Consider the following 14,244-nt stretch of genomic DNA (forward strand, 5'->3'; position numbering starts at 1 on the left):
TTTTTAAATGCTGGTGGCTCCATAAGCGAGTAGAGCTAGTTATTGCATTGCTTTTTGTAGCCAATAGTTTAAAAACTATTCTCAAGTGCAGAAATAACGCAGGTTAAATTGTTACAGTACGTTTGTAACATTATTGAAGAAACCAAAATACTGCACTGAAGTACAGCTCCGTCGTTTGTTTAGATCTTTATTTGTAAACAATGCTTTGAGGATTATCCTATTGTAGGATTTAGTAAATATCTTAACTGGTTGCAAGAGATCGTAATTTCACTTTATCGTTAATGATTGTGGTTAAACATCATGGCAATATTTTAATGCGAGATGATTGTAGATGCTCGAGACACTTATGCAGTATAATGACTAAATGACTTGTATAATACCAGACCCCCGAAGGGCACACGCTGATGTGTTGGGTTTTACAGTGAGGGGGAGGCGGGGTGGAGGGGGGAGGGGGTAAGAGTTGGACTAAGAGCGCCTCCTGCAGGTCGATACTGTGCAATGCCGCATTTACTAAGCAGAAGTAGCCGCTGCAAATTAATGGTGGTATATCAAGGGGAGATAAGATTCATAAACGCCAGCGGCTTCATTTGCTCCGGCTCCGCTCAATCCCTTCATTTTGTAAAATTTGATCGTCTGTAAAAAACATTTAAAAAACGTTGATTCGCCATGTGCGTTGCTTTCAGAGCCCTGGGACTCTGAAACTTCCATTTATCCTCGATGTTTTGCAAAACATAGTCGTGAACTCTGAAATGTTCCAGGCCACAAGTCAAACTTTAGTCGGCTTCCAACTTTCTGAAGAAGTTTGTTCCCTGAGACTAAGCCAGTTTATTCCCTCCCGTATACTGTCACCCCCCCCCCCCCCGAAAGGGAAATATGTTAACGAATAAAATATTGGGAATGGTTTAAACAGGCCCCTGCCAGTCCGCAGACATACAATCATTGTGGAAAAAGAAACCTCCTTTGAAAATTGGTCAGAAGGCGCAATAATCATATTTTAAAGGGATCGACATCAAAATTATTTTTCCTAATAGAATGTCCATTAACAATTGCTAACCAAGTTCTTTATAAATTATTGACAATGAATGGAATTAAAAACTATTTTACACGTTTGTTCACTGTTGGTCCCAGGTCCTTTGAATTCTTGTAATGTCTTTCGTTGTAGTTGTTAATGATTTTCACTGAAATCAACCCGAGTTTCGTTAAAAAAAAATCAAAAAAAAGTCTTTACACCTGGCACTAAGCGCGGAATTACCCAAGCTTTCGGATTCTTCCGAAGGTAAGAAATTGATACCCCCCGATCATTTTATTACAAAACACGCATCTGCTGGATCTTTCAGAAAGTAGCTTTCTGCAGATTACTTGATAGACCGTGCTAAAAGACTTCTACATCGCATTCAAGTACAACATAATAAATTAGTGCTGTTTGAAGTGTAATCGATTGCGACGTTTAGGTTTAAGTCACCAAAGGTAAAATAAAGAAATATTAAGTTAAACTCATTTTAAAATTCAAGTTCCTTTATTGGATCGCGCAATGACATTTTAATGAAAATACATTCCGATTTGAATACGTTATAAACGTGCTTTAACGACGGAAGGAGATTTTGGGTTTATAAATCGGGTGTATGCTAGTTAATCAGAGCGAATGATAATTCTGTTTTGTACCATTTTTAATTTAAAACACCACTTTCCCTATCGTTTAAATAAATTCAATAAATTGAGAATCCTGCAGTTTTCCAATTGTTACGCAAAGCGCATTCATTTAACAACTGAAACACGCAGTTTCATTTTGTTAAACTAGCTGAAAGTAATTCGAAAAAGCCTTAATTAAAATGTTGTATATTGTGATTTAGTTTCCTAGCCAAGATCCCCACTCTCCTTCATTTTGGTTATGGGATTGTGTAGTTCGGCAGACGCAACCAGGGTTTATGCGGTGTCTGTCTCACCAAGTACTTCCTACACAATTCAGTTCAAGCTATCAGATGTATCATTTTGGTTAACAGAATCGAAGCTGTCCTCTCTGTTTCATTTCCTTGGTTTAATCTTAGACTCGGTTAAAATAAAGCCAATTAAATTAAAAACACTTGTCACGTTTGGGTAGTTCGGCATAAACGTGGGATGTAGGAAGTTTAGCCGGGACTCGTTAAAAGAGACTGGGAGGCCGGAAAGTTTCTTTTCTTCTCGTCTTTACCCTCTCCATCTCTCTCGATCCCTCTTTCTCTGCCTCCCCCCCCCAACGATCCCTCTTTCTCTGCCTCCCCCCCCAACGATCCCTCTTTCTCTGCCCCCCCCTCTCTCGCTCCCCCTTTCTCCCTCCCCCTCTTGCTCTCCCTCCCTCCCCTCCCAAAAAGGCTTCATAGTCTGACGACAGCTCATCAACTGTACCCCTGACATAATTTGGAGGATTCTTTGAACTTTCCGCCTTTAATTGGTGTTTGCTGTTCCTGCTAATTTAAGGAACTCCAGGAGCACCACTTTCGACAGCACCCTGTCCCATTTAACCAGCGAGGCAACAACGAGCAACAACGCCCCAATTGCTTTAATACTCATTAATATTTTGGAAGTTTTAATATTATTTTGGGAAACTACTTAAAATTTATAGGAATGTATCTTTCCGCGACTCATTGGATTAGTCTTAGGCGTTCATTACTTTAGCAGTGTCATTGATGCGTATGAAAATATAGTTAGCTCTCACGGCGCAATCTTATATTATTCTGTTTCCCACTCCCTCCCTCCTTTCTTTGGCGCTCTCGCTCATTCCCCCTTCCCGTCTAATCAATTATCTACCCACTATTCCTGTTCAGAAGTGAGAACCCATTACGCATATTCATAAATCATCTCTGGTTGGCCTGACACTGATTGATGCAATCATCTTTTCCCCACTCAGTTATTTTCACTAGTTCGCTTGATGAAGGATTGTATTTAAAAATAAAGAAACAATGAAGACTTGGGTATTTTGAAGGAGAGGAGGCGACCAGGTTGATTTTGGTGGTGATAACTAAAACGTTGAAACCCAGCTGGACTTGTTCGTAAATACTGCTATTTAGAACTTAAACTTTTGCAGCAGACTTGGTTACTTAACCAAAAGCATAAACCTGAATCGGGCCAATTGGCATATTGTTTCAATATGTCGGATTTTATCGCAATTGGGTAATTCCCCGTCTTGAGCTCATGTTGTTAATAAAAGAGCCCGCGCTTTCAAGTTAATGCTTTTGAAATGATTTAATGACGGTCTTTATTTTTTTTTGCTTTCAATTAATCTTTGGAATTGATTACTTTAAAAATTGATTTCCAAACAAGCAATCTTTTAAAATAACTAAATCTTTGAAATTCATCACATGGGGTTTGGGCGCTTGGGAAACAAAGTTCCACAAGGGAACAAGGCTTGGCTTAACTTATATTTCTCAGACCCCGAACCCCTTCCTCCAACATATTGCCCTCGCCGACCAGCGGTAGAGGTGGGGCCGCGCTTTGCGTAGAAATGAGGGAGGAAAGTGTTGCGCCCAAGTAGACAGCGACATCCTTGAAGAGACAGGTGCGCTGGTTGTTCTTCATAATCCCAGCAAAGAACCTCTCTGTAGCCACGGCCGTGGGGTTTCTCACACCGTTACTTAAGAACATTAGACCAGCCAAACATAGTCGGGCTGGTTTATTTCGTCAAGTCAAAATGCTAAATGTATTCCAGACTGGTTCATTTAGTTCGGTGTCTGTGGTTTGAAGTGGATTGGCAGGAATGAAGTTGCCGATAATTGTCAGCTTTGGTTAATTTTAAGGTTTTGCTACACTGTATAATGTGCATCTACAGTACCGGGGTCTGTGAATCTTCTGACCCGCGGCGTCATAAATAAACAATTATTAGACCTTATGGTTGCAGATACTCTGTAATGTTAGAGAAAATTTCCCTTGTAATACCGAACCGAATGGGATTGAATCTCACGTTATAAAGAGAAGTATAAAACGTCGGATGTCCTTACGGAAATGCTTATTTGGAACATTGGATTTTTCAATCACACCTTGTGGAGAAATCAAGTGTATGTGTTCGGGTACATTGGGACCAATTACCGAGAAGCTCACGGGTTCACTGCGAAGGCTGGGGGAGTGGGTTAATCCACTTCTGCTTTGATTGGTTGTAAATGAAGGAATCGTTTTTTTAAAAAGTTTTGCGGAGCTGAAAGACTTATAAGTTTATTCGAATACATCTGTTTTCGGAGATTTAAACAAAATCATGAGATGGCCACAGCGTAATTCTGATTTTCTGCGGCGACAGTGAGCGGCGACAGTGAACTGCCTCGAGCTTCGAGTTAGGACACTAAATGTTTCAGACTTCAGTGATGAAACCATACAAGTATGTACACGTAGTGTATAACACTGCTGGTGGCTTCTAGTATTATACTGGGTAGTGGCCATCACTTGCAGTGGAATAAAAATCTCTAGACTTCAATTTCAGTTGGCTTAATGTGACGATCAGTAATTCCAATGTATAATAAATTTAATAACTCTAGAGATTCCACTTCCAGAAGATTCTGCGTATCTTTGAAAGTATTCTTAGTCAGGCGTTTTGTTGAGGAAGTGGAAATAGCTAATCCAAAATGACGAAAGGGTAAAGGAGGGTAATCTTTGAAATAAACTAAATTGAACTAAGAGCTTCTTCTCTGATTGGCTCTTACCTTGCTGGTGCAAATTCTACCCCGGACAGTGATCAGAGGCATAGGTCAGTAGGTGAGTAATATTGGCCCCTGGAAATCAAAGTTCTGTCTTTTCTTTTGTGATCTTGGCCTGCAAGTACGAACGCTAACACGAAACAAAAGAGATTGTTCTCATATTTAAAGCACTTACAGTATATGTTCGTACCGCACTAACACGTGAACAGTTCTGCTTTCCACCGTCCATTAAGGACAAGTTCAGAAGATAAGCGCAGGGCGATATGATTCGCCATAATGACCAGGTTTGTGCTTCCTCTGTTGGGAACATGCACAGACAACTAACGATGGACTGAAATTGGATCAGAAGTGCATGAGAAAATGAGCACTAGACTCACAGTTAGAGACTTGCGTGTGAATTATTGTCGTGTGCGGTCATTTGGTAAATGTCACCCTCAGCACCACTAGGGCCGAGTCGGCAAGTCAGGGTACAACCTCTTTCTAAGGGGTTGAGCACACAATCTGATGTAGAAATTGTGCTCTCTCAGTGGTAGATAGGCTAAGGCCTTACTATCATCTCCGGTGGATACAAAAGTCTCAGTGCACTACTTGCACCGTCCTGATCAACGCTCCTAAACAGCATATGAAATAGACTAAGTCAGAAAGTGCTGGAAATATTAAGCAGGCCAGGCAGCCCGGGTGGGAAGACAAAACTGAATTCATGTATCAGGTTGAACGCCTTTTGTCAGCATCAAATTAGAGTGTCTGGTTAATTGATTTGTGGAATTTTACAAAGCAGACATAGGCATTTTAACAGGAATTTATTTTAAATAACATTGATACCTTTGAGATATAATCGGGTGTGAAAGGTGTTGGGCAATTATCAGTTATTTTTGATTTTTCCCAAATCAACAGGTGCTCCTTCTGCAAATGACATCATATGGTATTGCTCCTGTAAATATTGATTTGGATATAACTGTTGCCATCACACCAGACAACAATCTCCGGATTGTATACTTACGCAGTTAAGCACAAATGCATGCACACCACTGTTGCTGTTTTCCCATGGTCTTTGTTACTTTGTAGCTTAATCTTCAGAAATTACCTAAGAGTGATTTTCTTTGAAAAATACCCCAGTGCATTATGTTTTATTGTCTGGTGTAAGTTTTATGATTTCGTAACCTGTTTGCAACTTTACTTCAAAACTAATTTTATATATATGGTGGAGTTTAATTCTCTCAAATAAATAATTGAATATTTAAAGGATCATAAAAATACGCCTATGGTTTTAAAGCAATTTTGTGATTGTCTGTGAAGCAGTTTTTATTTTGTTTGAAATACTGTTGGATGGGTTATGAACATAAATGTGTCCATAGAACTGAGACATCCCTCAATGCGAGGAGCAGAAACCCACGCCAGAGAAATTACTCGATTTCCATGGTTAGGTTTCCAGACCAATGAATGTTGTTGTCCAGGAAGTTCTTGGAAGTGATTTACCTGCCTGAAATATGACAATATATTTTGATTTGAAATGACAGGTTATCCTAACCATCTTCTTAAGAGAACTTGCTTAAATCCTCCTTAAATGTACGTACTGAATAATTTTTTTAAAATGTATGATTTCTCTTGATCTCATGATATCTGCTTTCAATTGGATTGTCTAAAGAGTAATGGTTGGGTTGGCTCGACTAGAGTTTAGAAGAAGGACAGGTGACTGGATTGAAATAAGGAAGTGTCCTCTTATGCAAAAGTAGAGAACTAAGTGTTACTGTTAGGACAGTGATGGGATGATTTTTCTTCTTCCCTCTCAAGTCTCTGTTTAATCATCAGTGGAATCAGTTTTTGAATGACTTTAAGGTAGAGAAAGGTAATCTCTCGATTAGCAAAGTTGCTACATGCAGGTAGGGTTGTGGGCAGGATACTACAATCCAGTCAGCCACATTTTCACTGAATATAGGATCAGGCTTGAGGAGCTAATTGGCCTAGCCATGGCTATTTTTACAAATGTATATGTTCATTGGGGTAACAGTGGAAATTGTTGGATACATGGCAGTGCTAACATGGGATTGAAAAATGGTGAACCCTTGAATTCTCAGTGGAGTATTTATTTCTAAGTGAAGCATTGAGAATAGTATTTTTAGATGTATTTTAATACAAAATAGGATTTACCTTTTATATATTCTTTGTCTAATAGAATGAGACTACTTCCCAGAGCCACTAAACATAAATGAGATTTTGGTTATAGCTCAAGGCAAAAATGCTCTGTTCTTCACAAACTGGTATTAGCACAAGTGGAACTCAAAATGGTTGTGAAGAAACGTAATCTCATCCATTTATTATTTGGATAGTTTGATTGATCAAGAATGGCATGATGACCAAAAGGAAGTTTTTACACAAAGCCCACTCAATAGGCTGACATTATACAGATATTCTGCTAGCAATTTGCACATATCAATCTGTAAGGCTGAGTTCCACTGATAAAATGTTCTTGAAATTGTTTTATTTCATCACTGTTTTTTTCTTGATATATAATGTTAATGTCTACACATTCATTGTCCTATCATTTATGGGCATTCATTTAACAGGATTTATCATGACAGAATGGATTTTATGCCACACATAAAAATGAGCCTCTTTCTTTTACAAAAAAAATTATTACAAGATTAAAAACACCTTAGTTGTCTGCATCTCGATCCTCTTTTTCTGGCAACTTCACACTGGCTGCTCACCAGTCACAAATGTAAGGTTTATTTCATCACATTGGCATTCAAACATGGTTTTGTTTGGATTTTTTTTTGTATCACAATGGAAAGCAGTGAGAAGTTGCTTCACAGACAATGCATTCCATCCAGGCCTTCGCAAGCATGAGGTGCTAGATGACAGTATATGTTTCATGTGTGTGAAAGCCGTGTCAGTGAGATCTGCTATTCAGATTTTCATATCACTGATACCTTCAGCGGAGTGAAGTTTCTACCTTTTTGACATTACAGTGCTTGTTTGCTGTTACAGTTCTCTTTATTTGTATAAAGACATCCTACACATCCTGTACATAGCAACCTAGCTAGTGAGTTCTTTATAAAACAAACAGCGACACATCATTTGATATTATGGCAACGACTAGAACACTTTACAAACAACGTGAAAAGAAAGAAGTATCAGTAATGTATTTACTTTACAAGTTAAATAAGCAAGTAGGTACCTCAGTAGAAGATTGAGGAGTTAATCTCGTTTATAAGCATATCATTAATAATGTAGTTTAGTCACATCAGTTTTTCAACCTAGAACAAGGTAACAGGGAACTAGAAATGGCAAGTTCGCCCATCTATCCTCATTCTAAATGATCAGAAGTATTGTGTATTGCTTACACCCAATATCCTTGATGTAACCTTCATAGAATATATAAACTATACTGCAGCCGCAGGCAAAGACGTGTGTTTTAAATACAACAGGATGACAATAAGACCTGACATTTCCATTGAAAACAATCAAGATTGAATTGCATCAGTTATTATTATAGAAGGTGCACAAAGATATAAGAGGCAGAACCAGCTATTCTATTCAATTAAATGTGCTCCAGATTTTTTTTTTGGCACCATTCTCCTACTATTTATCTCTGTTGTTCAAAATTATTGTTGAGTGCCAAGTTAACTGAAAACCAACTATGTTCCACTGTTGCATTCATAATGTCTGTACTGAGTGACTGAACCACAAAGACCAAGAAAGTCCCAAACTGGGTTATCTGGAGTAAGTTCAACACACAGAATTGCTCTAAAAATGTTCTTCCTTGACTGGGGTGCGGAAATCTGGGCTAACTTTTTATGCTTTTTATGCTTTACACTTACTGGATTGAACACATTGGCATGGGCACAATCAGGACAGGCTTTCATGTTGCCACAATTCCATCATTATCGTAGTTAAGCAGCATTCACAGGGATGGTCAGCTGGGATAGGTACTGGAAAGGAATTGGCATTTGCATAACTCTATCCCAATAAGGAGGAAAGGGGGAGGAAGTTAGAGCCATAGAATTGTACAGAATAGAAACAGGTCCTGCAGCCCACTGTTTCTATGCTGACCATATATTAATTTCACTTGTCTACATTAATTCCATGTCCTTTTGTGCTCTACTCTTTCAAATACCTGCTGGAGATGCCTCTTCAATGTTCCTGTTCCTGCCAGCTGATTAGAGAAAAGCTCAAAAATATTGGTGGGTGCCTTCACAACATCGTGTCTCAGTGCCTTACTTTGACAGAGTATCTACAAAAGTAGATATAAAGAATGCAATATTTATCTCTATTATGAAAACTGGGATAATTTTGTTTTTAAGTTTGTTTAGGTACTTACAGCACACGTCTTCACACTTTACAGAGCAAGTTCCTGCGTTATGAACAAAGTATGCAATTGCAATAAACTATTGCTGACCAACCATGAAAAGTTGTCTCTTTCATGGCGTTTTTATCTGCTGTAAAACCAAAATAATCACAATTGATATTTCTGTCACTGTCTCACACTCTCTCTACATTCATCAATACCTACCAGTTTGTCTATGTACAGTTGCATAATTTGCATATATACACAAAACAATGGATTGGTCCCTAAAAAATTTGAGTAAAATAGTGCTTTACAGGCCACCTCTTGAACATGATCTGGAACCCTAGGTAATGCAATGGTGCCTCTAGTAACTCTGCATACTGTATTCTTTAGCCAATTATTAATTCCCCATTTTGAATATATAAAAGGACAGAGGATATATTTTTTTAAATTACATCTAATTCTACTGGCCAGACATACCAACAAGTATAACATGTTTGCTCTGGTTTCAGGAAACTATTATAGAATAACCTACAGATTGATCCACTTACCAGCAAGTCACTTAAAAGTAATTTACCACCACATGAAATCTTGACAACATCAGAGTTTTGTGTGTGGAAAACACTACCTGTTTTCAGCCTTTACAATCCCTTCTTTTAACCAAAAAGCATTTTTTTTAGGACTAAAGATCATAGGGCATGGCATAACCTGGGAGACAGGAGCTGAACAGAAAAAAAAAGTCAATTGGGAAGCAAATGCTAGAGTCTCCCAGTGATACCTCAGAAGGTTTACTCTAATACAAGGAATAGTTCTCATGAGAATAGCACTGCCTTTAAAAAATAATGCCACAGTTTATCTATAATGATAAAAAAATAATTTACAGTGCTGCTAAAAAGGCTTTATAAAGGAGTGGACAGTGGTTTATAATAATTGCTCACTCTGCAGTAGATATAAACCCATATGACTCATCGGTTGTGGCTTACTAAAATCACATTGTGAGGTATATTGTAAAACCATGGTTCCAAATTACATTTCTTTGATGTATTTGAAAGAGGTTGAAGGGCTGCGGTAAGCCTAGACTTCAGGAGTTAAAGTGATTATTGCTGTAATTACTTGATGTATTAGTTGTGTTTTCTTTTGGTTTGGGTGGTGACGTATCTGTAGGTATAGAATCTGTATAAAATGTACCCTACAGAGGCTGAAAGTCAGACAGTAAGAGATATACAAGAGCAAAATGAGAAAACTGACCTCACTGTGGTTCAGTGGTACTGCTCTCCTTTCTGAATCTGGTGGTGTGTTTTCAAGCCCCATTACAGAACCTTGATCACATAATCTAAACTAGCGTTTCAGTGCTGCACCGCAGGAGGTGCTGTCCTTAGAATGAAATGTTAAACCAAATCACAACCTTCCCTCCCAGGTGGACATAGAAGACCACACAGCAATATTTCCTAAGCAGCTTGAGAAATTTTCATGACCAACATTTATCCTTTACTCAACATTGTGACAGCTGTTGATCAGCATTTATTTCATTGATATCTGTGAGCCCCTGCTATGTACATGCTAACTACATTTCACCTGCATTACAGGGATGACACCATTAATTGTGAAACACCTTTACACAGTCTGAAATTGTGGAAGGTTTTAAAGTGATTTTTAATATTTTCTAATTCTGAATGGGTGTCTAGACTTTGAAAGTATATGAAAATATGTGGCAAAGTTACAAACAACTTTTCAGTTTAAAATTTAATTTTTCTGATTATTTATTTCAATAATCAGGCACTTTATTTCTTTTTAGCTTGGAAACCAGATATTGTTGCAGTTGCTGATGGTACCTGCCTCAGAGCACAGCATTAGAACAGTTATGCAACTGGGAATTTGGCCATGAAAACTGGTTTGCTAAAAATGGCTGTGCATCGATTTTGATCAAAATAAAAGTTTGCAGCTGTAATTTATGACGTGAAGTGCCTTTTGCTTTCCTGCCATTGGAGTCTTGTTGGCAGTTAATTAGCGGAGATGTTGATTTTGTCAGATGAGATAACTGTTTGCAATCTAGACAGCCTCTGTTACATCAGGAATATATCTTTTTCAGTGGATAAACACCTACTTTATGCACTCACTACTGTCTTTGTTGACAACTAATATAAAGAAGTGACAGCAGTGTAGCACTTTTGTGACATTAAATGTCTCAGCATTCCAGTGATATCAATTTTATAAGAATTAATAGTGAATGAACTAGAAATAATATGTCTGATGTGGTTTCTGATTTGAGCAATTATATAGAAGTTTTGAAATGATGGTTAAAAAAACTAGAGCTAATTGAGAAGAGTATAACTGTTACAGCACTTCAGAACCTTAGCCCTGGGGTAGAACAGCTATAAAATTTGTATAAATAATAATTATGGAGCTATTTCTTACATTTAGTTGTCTATACAGATGACACTTAAATTTTGAAAGAGCTCCTCTTTTTTGAAGAATGCCACTATTTTGGTTTTAAGATGTAGAACTATGTAGCCTCATTCCCCTAAGGTTTTGTTTGATTTATTTTAAATCAAGCACGCTCAGTCTAAAATGTCGGGGGTACCATGCCTTAGTCTCAGCTGCTCCAACCTGCCTCTGTGCACCTGTTCATGTACAAATGCATTGTGGTTACTGATAGCTTAGGGGGCACAATCGCTATTACCTCAGGCAACCACGTTAACAGTAATTGGTCCAGCGCAGTTAACCATAGCTTTTAATTATTTTCCTAAAGAAGTATCTGCCAATATAAAGAATATTTTTCAAAATATTCTTTGGCAGATTAGTATTCACAATGCAATTGCCAACAAATCCTGCCTAAGGCATATCACATCTTTAACACAGTGAACTGTCCATGAAAGGTTCATTGCAGTAAAGGTGAAGAACAAACCTCCATTTATATGGTATCTTGCACATCCTCAGGGCATCCCAAAGCACCTTACAGCTAATGAATGAATTGTAATTGAAAGTCTTCTCAGCAGTCTAACCATGCTGGGGCAGTTAAATATCAACCATCATAAGTAGATACTGGCCTGTGAGATACAATGAAGCACTTTTTCAGTTTATAAGAAAACTACACAGCAGTAGTTATTCTTGTTCACTTCATTTCTCTATTCATATAGCCGTTTCCGTCAAAGTATATCAGGGTTAGTAGTGAATGAATCAAACACACTGTGTAAAGGTAATTGTCAAGTTATTAACATTTCATTTCACTCAATTTCATTTGCATTGCATTAAAATTGCTGAGATATATAGAAGGTGGCCATTTGGTTTGTATTGTGTATGACTTAATGAAATTGTGCAAAGTTGCTTTTTTCACAAACACCTTTTCCATAAGGAACTATACTTTGCAAAAATAGATAAACAGCTTTAATATGCATTTACTGCTTAGACATTAATTCATCTCCAGTTAAGTTGGAAATTTCATAAAATTGCAGGGTACCAAACTCCTGAAGTCTTGACCAGATTCTTCTTATTTGAATCATGCACTCAGCAGGTTTTTAAAATTTTATTTCTCTCCTAATTAGTACTGTCTGATTAGAAAGGTAACCATGTATCTGAAGAAAAATGAAGAGAAATGTTTCAGAAAATGAGATGTTGCCAATATGTCAGTTATTTGTGGAAAATAATGACAGTCTAATTTTGAAAATTTGAAATGATAAGACATCATTTTCAGCATATATAGAAATATCTGGTAAAGTATTTAAGATCTATCTTAAAACAAACCAAGATTTTTGTTGAAATTAAATTTATATACTTTAATTTTACAGTTATGCTGTGGTGCTCAATTAAGTTGAGTGGAAAAATGTAAACTGAATAATTTGACTAAAATTTGAGTATGAACATAAAAATGTTTTAGGTTCTAGGCGTAGGAACGGTATAGAAGTCTGACGATGTGCCATGTCAGGTACCAGTACAGGTTCACACTGTGTGTGGGCATATTTATAAAATAACTGGAAAAAAAACTGACTTATTTTTGTACCTCAATCGGAATTACTATCAATGCCTGCTCAGATAGTCAGTGCTGGATACACTGAATTTCAGGGAATATATTTCAACCACAAACATGCTTTACAAGTGAGGAGGAATAATTTTACTCATAGATTTTTTTTTAAAAAAAGAAAATCAATGCAAAAGACAAAAAAAATGCAGCTGCAGTCTCAGTTGTCTTTCAGCCATTAAATAACAGAAACAGATCCACTTTAGTTTTATTTCATAAGATATAATTTCAAAATTGATAAATCCAGCCAATGTTACTTTTAATAAAAATGTTCACTAAATGACTTTGTTACGGCATCAAAGAAAAAAAATTAAGCAGGTTTGTTAAACATTGTCTATAAGGAATAAAATAATCATGGATGCATATATTCCCTTTTGCATCCAGCAGGATTCTCTAATATTAAGCAAATGAAAATGTTAGCTGAGATTTTGCTTAGAGCTACACCAGGACTATTTCCATCAGGACATGGTGTCATTCATTTATTCACACACAAAAGTATGTCCTTGTGGCTAATGAGCAATAATCAACACTGGCTTGACTTTATTCCTTTGCTCCTAGCAATGTTAAATACTGTGATGCAATCCCTTTGCTGAGACACTAGAGACTATGATTGAGAAGCAATGAAGCAAGCCTCAATCCAAAAGCCACAACTCAAGTTCCATTGTCACTCAATCCACTTTATGCTTTTATTGCTTTTTGGTATAGTTCTTCAAGGCATGCCGAAGTGGGGGGAAAAAATTAAACAGCATTCATCAGTTTTCTTATAGGAAGAAAGAATGATGGCACTTCAAGGTTGAATTCATCATATTGTGTGAAGATATGTATGTTTATCTTCTCACAAGGTTTAAAAGGGAACAATGCCATCAGCAATAATTCAAATTAGAGAAAATTCAGAAGTAAATAAAACAGCGTTGTTTGCAAATGCCTTTTCCATGCTCAGGAAGACAAGGAGTAATGTTTGGTGTTTCTCAACCTCTTTCCAACTTCAGCCATTGTTCACTTGCATCATGAACAGCAAGCACATTCATCCAGTGGCTGCCTAAGCCCTACATGAACAAATGTCATCTCTATTGTGTTGTTGGCCTGGCTTTGAAGCCACCGCAGTTCTTTGTCTGCCCTACTAATCCGTTTATTAGGCTCTCCTGATTGTTCTTTCTGAATATAATCACAAAAGCTTGTCTTGTGAACAAAAATGTCAGTGTCAAAAGAAGGGATATGCAGCAATCCCGAGCACAGAAGACCTGTGCTACAACTTTCCAGGAGTAGTTGATGCTGGGACCGAG

This window comes from Hypanus sabinus, chromosome 17 (assembly GCF_030144855.1).
Source record: "Hypanus sabinus isolate sHypSab1 chromosome 17, sHypSab1.hap1, whole genome shotgun sequence".
NCBI classification, from domain to species: domain Eukaryota; kingdom Metazoa; phylum Chordata; class Chondrichthyes; order Myliobatiformes; family Dasyatidae; genus Hypanus; species Hypanus sabinus.